The following is a 19,312-nucleotide window of genomic DNA, read 5'->3' on the forward strand; positions in this document are numbered from 1 at the left end:
CAACCTCTGTTAATCCAACTCCCTATGGTGGTCAGAGTCGCTGTGGCTTCATAGACTAGCAGCACAAAGGGAGACCAGATAACCTGAGCGTCAAATAAGAGGAAAATGATTTTTTTTGGTAGAGCCAAGTTTTTTTTTTTTAAGTTTTGTTTTTGTTTTAAGTAAGCACAAGGGACTCCTGGTGTAAAAGGCATCTTTGAGTTGCTGGAAGATGTTGTTTGGGGCTGGAAAGCTGGACTGAGGCCAACCTCTGTGGATTTGGGGGAACCCTTTGAAGAGAGCATGTCTGGAGGCAAGTTAAACCCTTGTGTGCCAAAGCTTTACACATGTCTAATTCCTAAATCCATGTTCTGGCTCGGCATTTGTCTCCCTTCCTTTGGGGTTCTAGGCACTGTAAGGGTACTCTAGGGGACAGTTTAAAGTCATCCAACGCTGATCATTTGTGCTTCTCACTGTGGCTGGGCACTTTCACTGCTCTGTGCACTGGGCTAAAATTAGAAGCACCGCTTCTCCTCCATGGGGTTTCCTTAACTGGGAGATGTGGATTCAAACCAGATACAAACATTTCTGCAAATGCAAAGTAGGAAGTGATGAAGACCAATGCCTGTGCCTAGTGCCTTCTCAAGGGAAGGGGCGAGATTCCTTGGGAGTCAGGAATGATTGTGGTGGTGGTCACCCTGCTCATTTTTGTTCTTTATTACAACTAGGAAGGTGGGTTTCACTGTCATTTCTATTTTATGGTTCAGGATTCTGAATCGTAGAGAAGGTAATTTTCACAGGGCGAAATCCTTGAGTATAGACATAGAGAAGGAATGAGGAAGAAGAGATCCCAAGCAAAGGGGACACAATAAGTCCTGAAAGCTGAAGGGCATAGCACACCACTGAGCAATGGAAGGTCATTCTATTGGGGGCCATCTTTGCCTAGGACATCTGTCCCTCTTTCTGTGGGAGGCAGGAGTCATCTGGGACTCTTGTCTGGGAAGGTGTTATCAGCAGACAGTTTTTTGGAAAGACTGGACTCTGGAGATGCCAAGACCGTTAAGAGTTGACTTTTACAGAACGTGTAACAGGCATGCTGCTTGTATGGGGGTGGTGTGACATGATGTTATTTTGGACGATGCAAGGAAGAAATTTCCCTTCATTGATAAGAGGCTACTGATGTCAAAAGAATACAGAAGGGCAGCCCACATTCCAGTTCCTCCAAACTCCTGGCCCATGAGAGAGCCTCTGGTCATTATTACCTCTACCTTTATCTCTCTTTACCCAATTTGGTTGGCAGGAATGTCAGCTATCTTGTAGATGGTTCTCATGCAATTTTAGTGGAATGGGTAAAATCTTTCATGCCTTCATTTATTGACCTGAGGGTCAAAGTGGACACACAGAGCATCTGGTGTGCTAGATAGAGGTTTATAGTAGAAAGAGCCTGGGGCTCACACTCTCTGTCTGTCTCTTTAGCTCCGCTTGTGCTTGTTGGCTATGTGGGCTCAGATCTTGACTTTCCACCTCTACAAAAGGATTCTATTTATTAGGTGGGTCTCAAAGTGTGGCCCTGGCTCCCAGTCCCAGTGGTAGCTGGTAACTTGTTATAGAAATGCCAAATCATTTCCTACTGTGGTTATGTGGTTTTACATTCACACAGCAGTATTCAAAGGGTACGTTTTCATTTCCCCAATGACTAATGACATCAAACAGGTTTTCATGTGACTGCTAGACACTGATGTGTATTTTTGGACAAGTATCTCTTGAAGTTGCTTGCCCACTTTTATATGCCTTTGTGTTTTTGTTGTTGAGTTGTAAGAATTCTTAACATATCCTGGCTTCTAGTTCTTTATCAGTTATTTGATTTGCTAATATTTTCTCTCATTTTGTAAGTTGTCTATAGGTGTATTTTAAAATGCAGTTTTATTGGGATATAATGGCTTTGCAGTTAGCTACATTCTTAAAGAATATACTTTAATAAGTTTGGGCAGCATCACAATCAACTCCTAAAAGTTTCCTCATGGTCTTTAGTTGTTCCTCCATTCTGCTCTTCCTGTCCTTATTACAAAACACTGTGAGTGCCCTGCGGTTGGCACTGAAGCATGATGGGAGATATCTAGTCTGGGACTCAGAAGACCAGGTGCTCTGGCTCAAGGCTAGTGAATGTGTGATTTTGAAGTCTCTAGACTTCCCCGGGCCCACTTCCTCATCTACACATGACAGGACTTAGCTATCAGAGGTTCTGATCCACTCAGGCTGAATGGTGGAATATTTCGTGTGAAGAGCATTTTTAAAAAATACTATCTCCTGCAGGCCATTTAAATCAGAGTCTCTAGGAGTGGGATCCTATTACCTTTATTTCTTTAAAATTCCTGTGCCCCATGCCTCTGATGATTTCCAGCACATGCTTTGAATTCCAAAGCCCACGACTTTATATTATATATTTCATATTGATTTTATTTCAATCTCTGAAAAACATCATGAAATAGGAAAAGAAGATGTAGCCAACACAGGGAAGCAAATGAATTTGTAGGTTCCTTATTCACAGATTCGATCAATTGCACATTAAAATGTTTAAAAAGTCATCTGTCCTGATATGAATAGACTTGTGTCACAATTGCTTAAACTATATAGTGTAAAAATGATTGATACAGTATTTACATTGCAGTAGCTATTATAAGCAGTCTAGAGATGAGTTCAAGCATACAGGAGAATGTGTGTAGGTTATATGCAAATGCTGCACCATTTTGAAGAAGGTGCTTGAACATCTATGGATTTTGGTATCCAGAGGGATCCTACAACCAAATCTATGCAGATGCCAAGGAGTAACTGTGTGTGAAGACTGCATGGGTGACTTGAGTAGATACAAGATACAGCAAGGACAGGCAAGTAGCACATAGTTTCTGCTGTTTCATCAAATTACTATCAAACAAGGTAACACTAAGGTTCAGTGAGAGTTAGTGGATGGTACTGGTGGAGTTATCATGAGCCAGGGTCTGTCTTTACTAGTGATCCCAGAGTAGAACAGATTTCTAGATCCAATTCACTCAAATCTAAGACATAGATGGTATTTAAGGGAGAATCCTGAATTACTCACTGTGGTGGGTATTTTCTTATGCAGGTAATGAAAGACTGGGGGGTTGTCCTCCAACACCCCTCCATGGGCTTCATGTGAACGTGGTATCTGATTTGTACATCTGTAGCTCAAAGGCTTCTCAAGAATCCCAGTATGGTGCTCTCAGCTGTTGCCAGAACCAATGGTAGTGAGAACACAAGGAAACCACAGGGTGGGCAGCTGCAGGATTAGGTTATTGTCAGCATCATTACACTCCAAGACTTTCCTTGCTCTCCTCAGCCATTGTGGGCACATTATTGACATCATTCCTGGGGTGGAAGGGGGCACAGAAGGCTTCAGCAGTTCCCAGGCACCACAACAGCTAGACAGATTAGGAAGAAGCATGCTTTCTTTGTCCAAAGGTTAATAATTGAATGTCCCTGAAGTCTCTAGCAGGCTTCCCATCGAATTCAGTTGGCCAGGTTTGAGTTATATGACTGTTCCTAAACTGTCAAGGAGAAAGAGATCGTTATGGCTGGCTTAATCCAGCCATGATTAGTGGATCAGGTTGCATATCGCAGGCTTACTCCAGTTGTATTTGATACCTGCTCCAGATGTGATCCTCAGAAGGTAAACACTTGAATAAAGCTGTGAAGATACTAGCAAGAAAGAAAAAAGGCACTGGAAGATGACTGCCTGGCAGGAAGCATGGACTCAGAAGCAGAGCTCGCTCACCTTAAGAGGAATGTTACCCATAGAACGAAGCCTGACACACGTCTGCTATCACTCAGAGTTCATCTCTCTGGTGAGCCAGTCACCACAGCTCTCTCCCTCTGAATGCTGTGAGCTGGAACCCTGAGCACTTCTTGCTACTAGTTCTGCACTCCAGGCCACCGCCCTGAGCTAGCTGACACCTTCTGTATAGTCCACTGTTTCCCTTACAGCCTTCTTGAGTTACATTGTTGTGCTAAGGATAAAACCTTGTCACCCTGATTGGATTGCAGTTCCCCACTCTTTCTGCAGCAATTTAGGATGCCTTGTAAGGTGGCTTCTGCTGATATCTGGGGCTTCCACACGGATGTCTTGATTGTGACTAAATTAGCTCTCAGAAGGTCACCTTATCTCCCTGTTCCAGAGGCTTCTTTCTCTAGCCTCTGTGTGCAGGCTTCATCAGCCACCTCTCAAGGGCTGTTTGAAGATGTTCACTTGGGGTCAGGTGGATGCTCCCATAGATGTTGACTCTGGTACCAGCAATATGCTGGCAGGTGGGGTGTGAAGTTGGTTTGGGTGAATACAAATATGACATCATGTGGTTGGGTATCAATTCAGGTGGAAATACAGGCCATTGGTTGGTTGCCCCATCGATTTTCACAGGTTGAGCATTTGCCTCATTGATTTTTTACTGCAAACTGAATCTTGTTCGTTTGCTCTCTAGAGATTGCTTCATTTCTTTTTCTTTTTTGTACCTATTTGGCGCTTTACTACATTGGATTGCTCTTACTCCCTGTCAATGTCAATCAGCTATTTCTTAGGAAACTCTCTGTGACCTTAAAAAAGATCTTTAACGTTACTGGGCTTTGTTTTCCTCATCTGCTAAATGGAGGTGGTGGTTTCTCTCTAGACTGTCTAGAAACTGGAGAGAATAGTTTGTGTTTGGTGGGTGGTTAGATTGGATCAGTAGGAGAATTATCACCTTGGACATATATTAATATAAGGCTCAGAGTTTATACTCTACAATAGGGAAAGAACTTCTACTTGAGGGGTGTGAGATCCCTCAGTCTCGACCCTTGTCTAAAGACTCTGACACCCACACTTTTGGCTATGTTGCTTTCAAGTGAGGGGAGACATCTTCCTGGTAGTCCTCAGCCAGTGTATTTATAACTCCCTGTTGATATCTGATAATGCAGCTGAAACAGGCTGTCCATCTTAACTGGGTGTTTCCCATGCATGGAGTGGAAAGGGAAATATGTGGAGTTGTTGTAATGAGTCTATGTGGTTCCCAAGTTATACCTTATTCCATTTTGTTGTTTCCTACAGTGAGGTCACATTTTAATATCTGCTGTGCTAGTATGTCTGTTTTTGACCCCTTCAGCAGACCCTCAGTACCCCTGAAAGTTTGGGCATAAAGAGATCATGAGGAAAATGGGAGCCTCACCTGCAAACATGTGTCATCATCAATCTTAATGATCTTTTGGGGGGCACTTTTTACCTGGATAATGTACCCCTTCTTAGGAAGCCATGGTAATCTTCACAAACATAGGCCTGTCTTATAAACAAGGACAGAAGAGTGAGTGGCCTTCCCATGACAATCACCACAGCACAGGCTCAAGAAACACCTGAAAGAGGCACCTCAGATGCTGAGTCAGCTCTTTGGGGGTGCAGCCTGTCAGGGCCCTTGAGTTTGGGAGTGGGTGGAGATCAGATGAGACAGAGACACCTATCTTTTGTTCAGACAGACTCATTTTGATTTTTGCTCCTTTCTTTATGTTTATTTCTTTTTCTTCAGAGTTGAATATAAGCATAGAAAACTGTGGCCCCTCTCTGAGGTGCTAAGGGAAAACAGGAGAAGGGGGCTGTCACAGGCATCGGGCTCTGGAGGTAGGTCAAGAGAAGGAGGTTTGTACCCTGGAGCCATGGCAATGGGGACCCCAGAGCTCACCATGTCACTGTACCTTCACCACAAAGGGGTGGGGTCCACACCACCCATTCTAGTTGCTTCAGCCCAGGGTTTTCTTCCCAGATCTAAACATTGCAGGGTGGGTAATTGGTTTCAATGCATGAAGCACATTTCCTTAAATTTCACAACCCAGCACTCAGGAGGCAGAGGCAGGCAGATCTCTGTGAGTTTGAGGCCAGCCTGGTCTACAGAGTGAGACCCAGGACAGGCTCCAAAACTACACAGAGAAACCCTGTCTCGAAAAACAAAACAAAACAAAAAATTCACAACTCAAACTAAAAGACTTTAATAAGGGTTAGACGAAAATAGGCATACATATGCTTTCAGGATTGAGATCAACGTACAGGTATTTCCCGAAGTGTGTATCATGAAATGGTATTCTTAATGATTGTGGTAAGTGTGAGGTAGTAAAGGGGTTCCTTAGTCAAACAAGTTCGAGAAACCCTGGCTCACACACTGTAAGGAAGTTTCATCATTAGAGTGTCCCTTGGGACTTTGAGTAAACTAACCAGCATCATATTTCCCCAGGATGGTGACTCAGTGTTTCCCAGTTCATTGAACAGAGTTCTCTTTGGGTTGAGTCTTGAAGGGACTGTGGTTCTTCATAGCATAGCATTAGGATCATGTGGGGTGCTGGGAGGCCATTTTTTTCAATCAGTATGTGTTGACAGACATCTGTCTACATGTTTTCTCTCATTTCCCTTTCTTCATACCCATGAAACAGCAACTGCAGGAGTTATTTTGAATCTAGGAACTTGGTTGGAGGGAGAACCTCAATTATTTAAAATTAAAATTTGCATTGTCCCATGTTGGATGGACTTTGAAAACATTATGCTAAGAGAAATAAATCAGATGCAAAAGGGAAAATGCTCTCATCCTGAGTTTGTGAGGTTTCTGGAACCACCAGGATTCATAGAGACATCAAGCAGAGTGGTGATTGCCAGGGTCTGGGGTGAGGGAAGTGTGGCTGTGTTTAAAAGGACAAGTTGGAGCCTGGGATGAATGGGTTCTGGAGATGGATGGTGAGATGATAGCTGCACAACACTGCAAGTGAGTTTGAGGCCTTGGAAACACACCCTTAAAAACGGACGGAATGGCAAATTATATACCAGGCATTCCTTAACATAATTCTTGAAAACAGTGACTCGGGATAGAGTCCCTTCATCGGCCTGAGTTCTTTTGACTTCTGTTTAATTTCCATCAGACTGGCCTTTGGCTGTCATTGTTTTCATAGCCCAGGCTGCTGCTCATGGTGTGACTGAAAAGATGGCTTTTAAAGAATTGTTTACGTTTGTTATTAATTTTGGTTGGAAACTTAACAAAGTTTACAAAATAGTCTCTATTGCAAGGACATTTTTAATTTCTCTGATAAAATGGAAGTTTTACTATTATTATTTCAGAAGATATAAGCATAAAATTTTAGGTTCCGAAGTAAGGCATTTTAGTTGACATCACCTCTCCCAGCCTAGAAAGCTTAGTGTAAAATTGATCCTATCACGGGATCAGTCCTTGTGAGAGACCCTGGTCCCTAGGATCCTTTGGTACTGTAGGTTCACACCCAGCCTCATTCCATCTCAGTCATGGATATGATGATGTTAGCATTCTCTCAGAAGCATTTCATTCCATGCCTTCCTCAGGCCACAAGCTTGTCCTTTGTAAACCATTCCCCCAGATGATTCTCATAGACAGTCATTGTGGGCAGGACAGCCTCTTTGGACAAGTTATCACTTGAGGTCCCAAACAGGACTCTTCACCTTTTTACCCCCATGACCTGTTCTTCCTCAGTTTCCCCCCAATTGTTAAAATGATACTACCGTCCACTCAGACAGGTGTCAGAACCTTGGAGTTAGGATGAATGCCTCTCTCTTCTTGCCCTCTCATCTCCAAACTCACCAGAAAGCATGTTGGAACAACCATGCTTCATTTTCTACCATGCCCTCGGGCTTAGGTCTGCGAGCACTTTTCACTGAAAACTGGCAGGTCTCCTCTTCCTCCACAGCCCGGCTGACAGCCAGCTCCATGCCTAACATGCCACTCCCTTGCTTTGGCCCTCCTTGGGGCTTCTCATGCTGTTTGTGAGAAACACAAACTCCTCTCCATGGTTCAGTGTCTGCTACCTTCTTCTTGGGCTTCACACTCACATTGCCATGCTTAGTACATGTCTTCTGGTCACTCTGCCTTCTACTTTTTCCTCAATGTTTTTCTTCTTTTCCATGGTCTTTGTGAACACTTTATCATTGGTCTAGGAGACCCCCCCATCTTTGTATGGTGGTTACTCCCTTGGCTATCAGTCCCTTACCTTGCACAAGTCATTTGGCTGATCAAAACTCCCTGTCCCTACCTGTGGTATTTTATCTTTAAAAAATATCCCTGCTCCTTTTCCTTTAGGTGTTAATATTATCTAAAACCAGCAAGTTTTGCTTATTTTGTTTCCTCTTCAGCATGTGCACATACACCTATGCGTATATGATGCTGAATATGGAACCCAAAGCCTTCTACATTCTAGGCAAGCATCTTACCACTAAGCTGTGTTCCTAGTTCTATCTTTTAATTAAAATGTTTAATAGGATCAAAGGCAATGTTGACTCCTTCATGGCTTCACTCTGAAAAGGCAGGTTACTGACATACAGTATAGAGGTGCGTATGCATACTGCATTTATGTTGTTGAACAGAGGCACAAATAAACTTGCTGCTTGGCTTTGAGATACTATCTGATGTCTTCCCCCAAACTTGGAGCCCAAACTTAACCTCACTGGGCTCCATGGCATGTAATCACCATTGCCTGTCAATGAAAGAACACTTTAAAAGATTTCAATATGCTAACATGACCTTCTCTTTTCTCGGGTAGGACTATACCTTTGCACTGGGGCCTTCCAGACTCATTTCTGCTCCTATTTTTGATATACAATCTCCAGAGATGACTCTGATGGAAGCTTTGTACTATAAGGAAAAACAGAATCAACAGAAGCATTAATGTGGTGTGCTGGTCAGTTTTATGTCACCTTGACACAAGTTAGAGTCATTTGGGAAGATGGACTCTCAACTGAGAATACACCTCCATAAGACTGGCCTGTGGGCAAGCCTGTGAGGCATTTTAGTGGTTAGTGATTGATGTGGAAGTCCCAGCACACTATGGGTGTTGCCACCCATAGGCAGATGTTCTTAGGTTGTATAAGAAAACAGGCTTATCAAGCCACGGGGATCAAACCAGTAAGTGGTACTTGTCTATGGTCTCTGCTTCAGTTTCTGTCCCCAGGTTCCTGCCTTGAATATCTTCTGTGACTTCTTCCTTCAGTGATGGAATGTGATCTCTGAGTTGTATGCTACTTTTGGTCATGGTGTTTTATCGCAGCAACAGAAACACTAAGACATATGGGAAGTTAATGAACTTTGAGGCTCAGTCTGCTGCTTTTGGAATGATGAGTGTTCAGTGCACTTGAGTTACTCGAAGGCAAATTGTTATGCTCATGAGAGGTGGTAGTCATAGTGCGGGTAGACTCTGGGACCATGTGAGAGGAACAGTGAACTGGCAGGCACTGTCTATTCTCTAGACTTCCCTGCCTGGAGAATACTGTGTTCCCATTCATGGTGTGTATGTAGGGTAGACTCAGAGCCACTGGAAATACATAGAGGCCTCCTGGGCTTTGCAGTAGACTTGACCCTCTGTGCTCCCTCCATTGACACAGCTCTGAGCAGATCCTGAAAGAAGGTGTCAGCAGCATCCAATATTATTCAGATGTACTTGGCCTTGCTCTTGGCCCTCCTTTAATTCTGAATTCTTGTCACCTTGAAAAGGTGACAGTCTGCTCACAGGGAAGCTGTAGGAGAGGATCAGTGTACTGGGAGCATTGAGAAGAGGGTCTAGTCCTGACTTGGAGGCACAGGTTAACCTCAGAGGTCTGGACTGTGTTGCTCTTCCAGTGATGATGACCCCTGATAGAATGTCGCAGCTGTTTCCACTGGGTTGGACAGGAGCATCATGGCCTTGAAGCCAAGCAGCTGTGATGACCATAGAAGATCCTCATGAGATCTGGTCTACTGATATTCCTCCCCAGCTCAGGGAGGCTCATAAAGTCCTCATGAAGTCCCACCTCTGGATTCCATTTGCCACTATGGGAAAGGTAAACAATTGTCTCAGGTGGACTTCTCGGTGATGGAGTTGCTGGTGAGTCACCTGTGCACCAGTAAGTAACCCCATTGCTGAACTGCACTTTGATGGAATCTTCTCTTTGGTCTGTCGGTCCCTCTTTACCTAGGGTGCATAAATGCTTCTTATGTCTCCCCAGAAAGTGTCACACAGCACGAGTCTGAGTTCCATGTTTGAATGGTAGCAGGACAGAGGACACTGTTTTCTGCTGCTTGCTCCATGTGTGGCTGGGATAAATACTGAAGTTCAGGGAGGTGTCAGTGCCATGGGGTTGGCAGGGGAGGAGCAGTTGGGAGGTAAGGATGTGCTACTTAAGCTGGAGTAATTACTAAAAGCTGCAGGTTTCTGCTTAAGGATCTGACTCACATGTGTGTGTCCAGGACACGAGAGACTAATGATGTCTTCCCATCCGGTGACTGGGGACAATGTCTTAAAGCATGTGTCAGTGCTTGAGAGTGAGCGGAGGGCGAGTCCAGAATGGCCTTACAAGGATATGACGTATTATGCTGGCATTACTTAATCAATAGGAAATGTTTTTAATAGTCATTGTTGTCATGGTAATGGCAATGGTTTCCAAACTTTAGGGACCATAATCCCTTGTTCTTTCTCCTTTGCATATTGCCAGGTAATAGCAGTGCCTGGTTTCAAAACTTTGTTGCCTCCATCCTGAATTTATTTATCTTTTTAGGGAGCAAATATAACTTTGTTCAGCTTCCGGCTGCAGTGGGGATTTCTGCCAGGATTTGTGGCACACAGCTGAAATACATTTTGTGTTTGATGAGCTTTGCCTCGTCGTGGAATTAAATAGCACTAATTACATGAGTATAGCCCGACAAGGCAGGCAACTGTTCACTTCCTGATTTCCTCTAGGACTGAAAGAGGAAGGGATGGATGGAGTAGGGGGACCAGGAAGGCATGTGAGAGAGATACCACTCGACTTTGGGGGACAATGGAAGTAAAGTACGCCTCAAGTCAACTGCTCCTCCATGGTTCTACTATTTGGTGGGGCTTTGGATTCTTTGCATGAAGACTGTTGGATCTGGAAGGACAATGGCTAGTTGACTCTGATACGGGGGCCATGACGGGGATGGTGGCAATTTCAGGGGTGGTAGTTGGAGAGAAACTCAGGCTCCAGGACCTAAGAATGTAGAGCCTCAGCTTTGATTTCCTAAAACCTCACATCTGTTTTATTGCTTCCAAACCAGATACTTTCTTGAGTTAGAAAAGTCTAGTTAAGGGCCTGTGATGTAGCTTCATCATAGAGCACTTCAGTGGCATACAGAAGTCCCGGTACTCAGTCCCCAGTCCCCCCCCCCACACCCCCCAAACAAACAAAAAACCCCAAAGTCTAGTTAGAAATCTTGCACCAGTCTGAGGATGGGAATGTCTGTCTTCTTCTTACTTGTCAAGAGAAGGGGAGGAGATGGGGCAGAATCAGCTTATGTGAGGTTTTATATTAGTCCTGTGGGGGTGGAGGGCTCAGCACTTGCAGATCTCTTGTCCACACTCTTCCACCAACTGCCCTACATAGCACCAGGGGCCACAAAACAACAACGAAAGACATGCTCCCCAGGTAGTGAGATAGAGCAACTGATGACGTATGTCCTACCCCTTGGTCCTTCCTCTTGGAAGAGAAAAAGTAAACTTGACAGGGAGTGTTGTGGGCCCACTTGACAGAAGAGGACCCCAAGCTCTCTAAGGGCAGGCTGCAGGATTAAAGCATGGTTGGCATACTAGAGGCACTTCACAACTTAGGTTGGGCAATGAGGAAGCCGACTTAAGAAAGGTGCAGAGTCTCAAAAGAACATCTTCAGGGTCATCTGTAAAAACCACTCCTGGGTGCTGCAGGCACTACCATCACACAGCTCTGCCTGGCTCTACCTGGCACCCCTACAAATTCAGTCTGAGGACCCCTTCTCAAGTCTGTGCTAATCAGTGTTCTGGGAGGTCTGAACTTCCTCACTTCTGCTGTGGCTCACTGGAAGAGCAATTTGGGCACTCTCTTTTCTACTTGGCTTCTAGAAACACCAACTTACAAATGGGGAAACTGAGACATCAAGAGAAATGAACAGACCATGGCCTCTGAGGGCAGCTATTCCTGGTGGCTGCAGTGACCTAATTCATGGTGAGTCAGAGGGAAGAGGCTCCAGGAAATGTCACTGGCATAAACATAAATGGCTGTGAGCTAAGAGCACCCAACTTCTTCCCCTGCCTGTGAGAGGCAACAAGATCTTCACAGTTCTCATCCATAGACCATCAGATGTGGCTGAAAACAACCAAAATGATCTGGCCTGTGAGTCTGAGGCTGGAGGGCGGTGTGGGTCTCCTTTCTAGGTGGAAACTACTCGGCCATACAAATCCTAAGGCATATGCATAGGATAAGTGGACCTCAGATTCCCTTCTGAGAGCCAAATGTCCACCATCTCTTATAATGGCAAAAGTGGCATTGCTTTGCTACACTTTCAGGATGTTTTGGTCACTTGTCCATGATGTCCCTCCATTTGTGTGCATCCAGAGGCCATTGCAGGTCTCTGAGGATGGAAAACCAATACTGGGAACAGGATAGCCAGGCAAGGGCTTTTATATAAGCCGTGCTGGGCAGCTGTGACAGGAAACAGCAGCCAGATCGAGCCAGATCAATGCCAGGCTGAACCCCCAATTCCCGGCCAGCCTGCATTTTCAAACGAGACACTAGAAAGAAGTTGTCAATCATTTATTGCCCAGATCATGCTTCCCAGGAGAATTCTGTGTTTTTAAATCTTCCCAGCCAGACCTGGAGTGGAGAGAGCCATTGTGATTCTTGACTCCTCTTTGGCATTATAGTGCCTGAAATATCAAGGGCTGCCTCTGGGTCATAATGAAGAGCTTCACCCAAGTTAGCTTTCTGTCCATGACCTTCCTGCATGCTGGAGTTGCAGGTTCTTGGGCATGATACTGTCTGCAGGACTAAAGGAGGTGGTGCAGTCCCTGGCTTCTGAGAAGGGCCAAGGAAGTGGAGTTCTGCACAACTTCTCCAGGGGACAGCTAGAGCTCTCTAGGAAACCCTCTGACACTGCAGAACAGGGATATTATATTCTGCTCTAGGGGAACTACCCTTTGGTCCCAGCTCAAGATTCCTCTTTCTCTTTTTTTTTCCTTTTCAAGACAGAGTTTCTCTGTGTAGTTTTGGTGCCTGTCCTGGATCTCACTCTGTAGTCCAGGCTGGCCTCAAACTCACAGAGATCCGCCTGGCTCTGCCTCCCAAGTGCTGGGATTAAAGGTGTGCACCACTGCAGGCTGGCTCAGGATTTGTTTTATGGCATATGTTCAATTAGCAATCACTTGCTAGGAAAGAAATCGACACTAGATGAATGAGTGTATGCATGCTGGCGTCTAGCAACTCGTATCCACTGTGCTGTTTTCCCCCAGTGCAGCTTTCTCTGGCCCTGCTCCTTTCCCTGACTGCACTGGATTTCTTGATTGAGTAGGGGAAAGTTTAGTTTGTAGGCCCAAGGTGACTTGTGACAATATTTCAGTTGGCAGACTGCTGATCTCCTTGTAAATCATGTATGGAAGGCGTAGCTTCTCAGAGGCATTTGTACTCAAGTTTTAAAAGGACAAAATTGAGTATTTTAAGTATTTATAAGCCCTTGATTAGGTAGGGAAGACCAACTTTGTCAATCCAGACCCTTTTTGACCTTGTTGGTACAGCACTGGGATATACTTTGAATTTCAGCCATAAGCAATACCAGCTGCTATTTCATATACTCTGCCATGAGAGTCATTCATTTTTTCCCTTCTTTCCTTCATACTCAAACATTTATTATCTACTTCCTGTGTCTTGGGCCCTGAGATCCTGTGTCTTAGGATCTAAGCTTAGAACTGAAGATATTCAGTGATGGAAAAAAAACTATAATCTTTATTATTTAAAAATTATTACTCTTATCTATTTATTGTGTGAGAGGAAGTATACGTGCCACATGGTGATCAGAGGACAATATGCAAATGTCTGTTCTCTCCCATCATGTGGGAGGAACTTAGGGATTGGACTAGGGTCATCAGCTTGGTGGCAGACACTGTATCTGGTAAGCCATTTTGCCAACCCATGATTTTTACTCTTAAGGGACTTTGGATGTTAGAGAGAACAGCATCACTGGACAAATTTAATAACTTGTTATCAGTGGATATCTGGTGGGCACTTATTCTTGTACTAACATGCGATTGGGGCATCTGAGAGTCCCTGAACTAACATGCGATTGGGGCATCTGAGAGTCCCTGAACTAATATGTGATTGGGACATCTGAGAGTCCCTGTACTAACATGTGATTGGGACATCTGAGAGTCCCTGTACTAACATGCGATCAGGACATTTAAGTGTCTTTCTGAGACCAGAGATACTGGTCATTAACTCCTTTGAGAAATGGATGAAATTTGAGACATGAAAGCCATGAACAGGTCAAAACCCTGGGAGACTGTGGGTACAGCCTGAAGATAGGGGGAGCAATGTGTAGTTGTGAAAGTCTGTACACCCATGCTCACCCCCAGACCTTACTTGGGACAATGCTTCACCACTTATAGAACTGTAGTTAATCTCTGTGTGCAGGGGATACACAAATCTATTAGACATGTCACTTAACCTCACTGAAGAACAGCCTGGTAGAGAGGATGTGGCCATAGACACTTTTGGATTTCTCTCTGTGTAGCTTAGAATTTGACACAAGCTACATTCATTTGGGAAGAGGGATTCTCTCTCAGTTGAGAAAATTCTATCACATTGGCCTGATGCCCCCACCACACTGGTCTTTGGGAAAGCCTGTAGGGCATTTTATTGACTAAAGATTGATGTGGGAGTACCCACTGTGGACAGTGCCGCTCCTGAGCAGGTGGTCTTGAGCTGTATAAGAAAGCAGACTGAGCAAGCTATATCTTGGCAAGCCAGTAAGCAGCACCCCTCCATAGTCTCTGTGTCAGCTCCGGCCTCCAGGTTCCTGCCCTGTTTGAGTTCCTGCCCTGACTTCCCTCAATAACGGACAATGATGTGAAGCCATAACCTGAAACAAACCTTTTCCTCCCCAACTTGAATTTGGTCATGGTATTTCCTCACAGAAATAGAAAACAAGGTTCTTTCATTAATGATTCCAGAAAACTGAACCTGTGCAGAACAGGCACCAGATGGTGTCATGCACACCATATAGACATCGATACAACCTGACCTGGCATCCAGGCACTCTGGCCATTTCTGTTCTCTTATGGCTTCATTGTTTGAGGCCTTTCTTTGTATTTGCCCCTTGGGTTAGAAGATGGACCCAGCAATTCTTAGCCTGCACTCTCTGAGATCACATTCAATGGTAACCCAAGAGTCATGGTGAACAATAAAATCAGACCGAGGTAATGTACATGAAGACGACTTCTAAACTCTGAAGGAATTTTGTGAGCTAATTGCTATTTTAAACTGCTCTATAATAACTTTCTTTCTGCCACTCAGGAATCTGAGAGGACGGTAGCACTTCATGAAAATTAGTTTGAGCTCTTCAAAACTTGCCATATAAAACAAAGGCAGTCCCAACTGCTTTAATCAAAATGATGATCAGCTTCTAAAAATGAGTTCCATCTCCCTCGAGACCACTCAGAAATAAAGTCTGATTTCATGAAGGGGAGGTGGCAGTGTGTTTGGGTTTGATTTGGTCTGTGGGTGTCCTGTCCTCTGTCCTGCTCACCCTGCCTGTTTCAGGAAGCCCTTTGGAAACCTTTGGAGTGATTTGCTGGCACTTTTTCATTTTAAAATTATTTTAAAATCATCTAAATGGATATTTGAGTGAGAAGTTATAGAAGGCTGTGCCCCTCTCTGGGGAGAAGGCCACCCTGAGCTGGAGTGGGGAGACTGGCATTGGCCAGGCCCACAGTGGGGGCCTCAGTGAGCTAGCTGGTACCCACATGCTTGTCCATATAACTTCCTTTTCTGTTTCTGTTTCTTGTTTCCTAATCAATTCTTTTTCTGGGGCAAAAAAACGAGAGGCTGCTCATTCCCCGCCACATGTTATTGTTCCTGAGAGTTCCCCTCTCCCTCCAGGAACAGTTATTTCACCATCCCCAGATGAAAAGTGATAAGTGTTTGAGATGTGTAACCATGTCTCGTTTGGGTGCCTCATAGAAGATGATGAGTGAGATGTGGCCCCTGGCTGCCCGGGAAAAATCATGATTATGGCCTCCTTGTCTTGCCTGGCACTGACTGGGGAGCTGTGGGTTGGCTGTGGGCCTGTGAGTGTGTACAGTAAGGTGGGCCAAATGTCAGGCACGTGGCATGCTCTGATACAGGGTCTGCTGAACGTTCCCTCCCAAAGGGCTGGTGGCTGTGCCCCGACCTGACCGTGTCTTCCAGTGAGTATCCCAGCCCCTCTGGAATCTGGCTGTTGGCAGAGCTGCAGTGAGATCCCTGTTAGCCAGCAGAGCATATGGTGCCTGAATAGCTGTCACTTTCAAAGCCTGGGGAGCAGATGCTGGAGTATGTTTAGATAAAGCCAGAAGAGGCCAAATGTGATAGGAAGAGCACTGAATGGGGAACCAGTGGTCTGTGCTGTCACTCATCACCATCTTTTCGTTATACATTGCTATCGATTGATTCATTGATTGTGTTTGTGTACATGGGTGTGGGGTGGGTATACATGTGTGTACTAGTGCATGTGCATTTATGCATGTGCATGTAAAGGTCAGAGGTCAACCTTGAGTATCCTTCCTTACCCATTGTCTACCCTGTTTTTTGAGATGGGGTCTCTCACCAGCCTAGAACTCATTGATTATATCAGGCTGGCTGGCCAAGGAGTCCCAGGGATTTTCCTGTCTTCCCTGTCCCAGGACTTGGATTATAAACATATGCTGGCCTGCCTGCATTTTTAACATGGTTTCTGGGGATCAAACGGAAGTTCTCATGTGTGCATGGCAAGCACTTTGCCACCCGAGCTATCTCCCCAGCCTTCATCTTCATCCCACACAGCCCATTTTGAAATCACCTCCATTGCCTCTAAATTAGAGCTATGAGCAGCGTTAAACCAGATTACCTAGTTCAGAAAACAAATTTCTACAATCTTCCTCGCTCTTTGGATTCGGAAAGACAGTTAAAGAGGAACTGTCTTGACTCCTCATCACTTGTCCTAAGATTTTTTTTTTAACCAGTAGGTACCATCCCTTATAATCCTTACCTTTCTAACCCGGTTTGAACCTTATTAACAACAGCAAAGCACCTGCTGTGTGATGAACAGAAGGTTCACCTTGTGTCAAGTACTCAGCAATACTTTCAGAATTGTCATGTGATAGTACCCATTGACAAGTGTCATCTCCCAGATAGTGTCCTGTGCTGAGGGATGTCTTTCTGTACACTGTGAATGCATGTTGTTCCCATTGGTTAATAAATAAGCTGCTTTGGCCTGTGGCAAGGCAGCTTAGAGGCAGTGGGAAATTTAAGGGGAGAGACAGGAAAGAGAAAGGTGGAGGCTGGAGAGACACCAGCCTGTCACTGAAGGAGCAAGATGCCTGCAGACCAGTAAAGCCACAGAACACGTGGCAAAACATAGATTAATAGAAATGGATTCATTTAAGATATAAGAGCTAGCTAGCAAGAAGCCTGCCATAGGCCAAGCAATTGGTAAATAATATTAAGCCTCTGAATGACTATTTTATGAGTGGCTGCAGGACCATAGGGCTGGGCAGGACTGGAGAAACATTCCAACCACAATCCTGTAGGTCGCAGGAATTTCCATTTCTCTGGATTTGGTAGGTGATATCCTGGGACCTCTGTGTTTGGGACTTACATGAATTAAATTCTAATGGCTCCATATTCTGGGTTCTGGAATGAGGCATTTCTTAAAGGTGTATGGACTTGGCAGTGATATTGACCTGGACCCCTTCCCTAACTCTGCCTCTCATTGGCCACATATCCCTGAAGAACCTCATCTGCAGAATAGGTAAAGCCATCTTGCTTTAGGGATGGTCCTATGAGCTAATTCAGGGGAAAGCATTTACTTTGCATGGGGCTTGGGATATAGTCAAGGCTACACAAACATTGCTATTCTCTCTGCTTCTGGTCCCTCTTTCTCCAAATAGTTATTGAGCCTCCATTGGGTGCTAGACAGGGTGATATGGCTGCACTACTGATTAGGACAGAATCTGTTTGGCTCCTGGATCTCACCAGTCCTCAGCTCCCAGCAAAGGGAGGGCTTCCCTTTGCTTTTCTTAAGTTGTCCTCTTTTCCCAGCTCTGTGCATTTTAGTCTTGACTTCTCAGTGCTATCCTGACAGGGCTCATAGCTTTCTCTCTTCTGCCATACCTTCCTCCTGATTCTTTCCTGAGCTGTGTTCCTCATCCACTCTGAGTTTTCTGAAAGTCTGCTCCTTGTTCCCTCTCCTCAAATAAGAACTCCCAAAGCATGCTGTCATATGTCATACAACTTTATCTCATGTAATAAGTAGGTTCTGGTGGTTTTCACCTGGATTAACAGTAAGTTGACAGCCAGACCCGAAAGTCCTACATTATCTTGCCTGTTTTGCACATGCGCTGAGTACACTCTTGAACCACGTGGGTAGATGAACGAAGGCCCTTTGTTTACAGGACTGCCCATTACAGTAGGGTTCCCATCTGTTAGTGGTTTCTTCCTCTCATGTCTCCTTGAAGTGGTTTTCCTTAGGATTTTGGCTGACAATGTAAAGTCTTTACTATTTTTTTTTCTCTTCTCTGGCTGTCCAGCTAGCCTGTCCTTTCTTCCTGCTGGGGTGACTTCTATTACTTTAACAATTTGCCTCATCCCATAACCTCATTTTTTAGGAGCTTGGGGGAAATGAGAAATCCTACAGAGCTGAGATGCCCCTAAATAAGATATTGATGATTCCAGCCCTTATTTCATCCAAGCTGGGAGAAATATGAAGCTGTCCCCCTGGAAACACATGCAGAAAGTATATTGAGTAGAAATGAAGGCAACTGCTAGGATGGATGGCAATTTTGTGCCCTAGTGATTATTTATTTATTTATTATTTGTTTGTCAGACCACTGGTTTCTGAAAGTACTTTTTCTTTCCTTTCAAAGAAAAATTACAGGGGGCAGAGGAGTCCCCACCATAGGAGGCAGCCAAGATGTACTTCATTAAAATGATAGGAGAGCTCAGAGCTGGGTAGTATACCCAGTGGGGGTTGGTGGCTCCCGCAACTTGAAGGGATGGAGGATGTGGGCTTTTAGTTTCACCTCCCTGTACCTTCTAGTAGAGGAGGCAGGAAGGACAATGTGGGTCAGGGACAGCAGTTATAATGGGTGGCCTTAGCAGTTCTGTTGTGGATCACAGGACATGGGGCCCAGCCCTTGCTGTGGGATCACATGAGATGGTTAAGGACTGACGGCTTCAGCCACCTTTTCCATTTTTGGTGGTACAAGCCACAAAAGTCCCCAAAGCTTACATTCCTTAGCTATAAAATGTGGTGTAAAATGACCACAG

The 19,312-nt window shown here is 44.7% G+C and overlaps 1 protein-coding gene across 3 annotated transcripts in view; it reads left to right on the forward strand.

Annotated features, from left to right (window-relative positions):
- Plxna4 (plexin A4) overlaps positions 1-19,312 on the forward strand; it is a 464,905-nt gene that overhangs the window by 49,796 nt on the left and 395,797 nt on the right. The gene's annotated exons all lie outside the window — the stretch shown is intronic.

This window comes from Peromyscus maniculatus, chromosome 3, assembly GCF_049852395.1.
Source record: "Peromyscus maniculatus bairdii isolate BWxNUB_F1_BW_parent chromosome 3, HU_Pman_BW_mat_3.1, whole genome shotgun sequence".
NCBI lineage: Eukaryota > Metazoa > Chordata > Mammalia > Rodentia > Cricetidae > Peromyscus > Peromyscus maniculatus.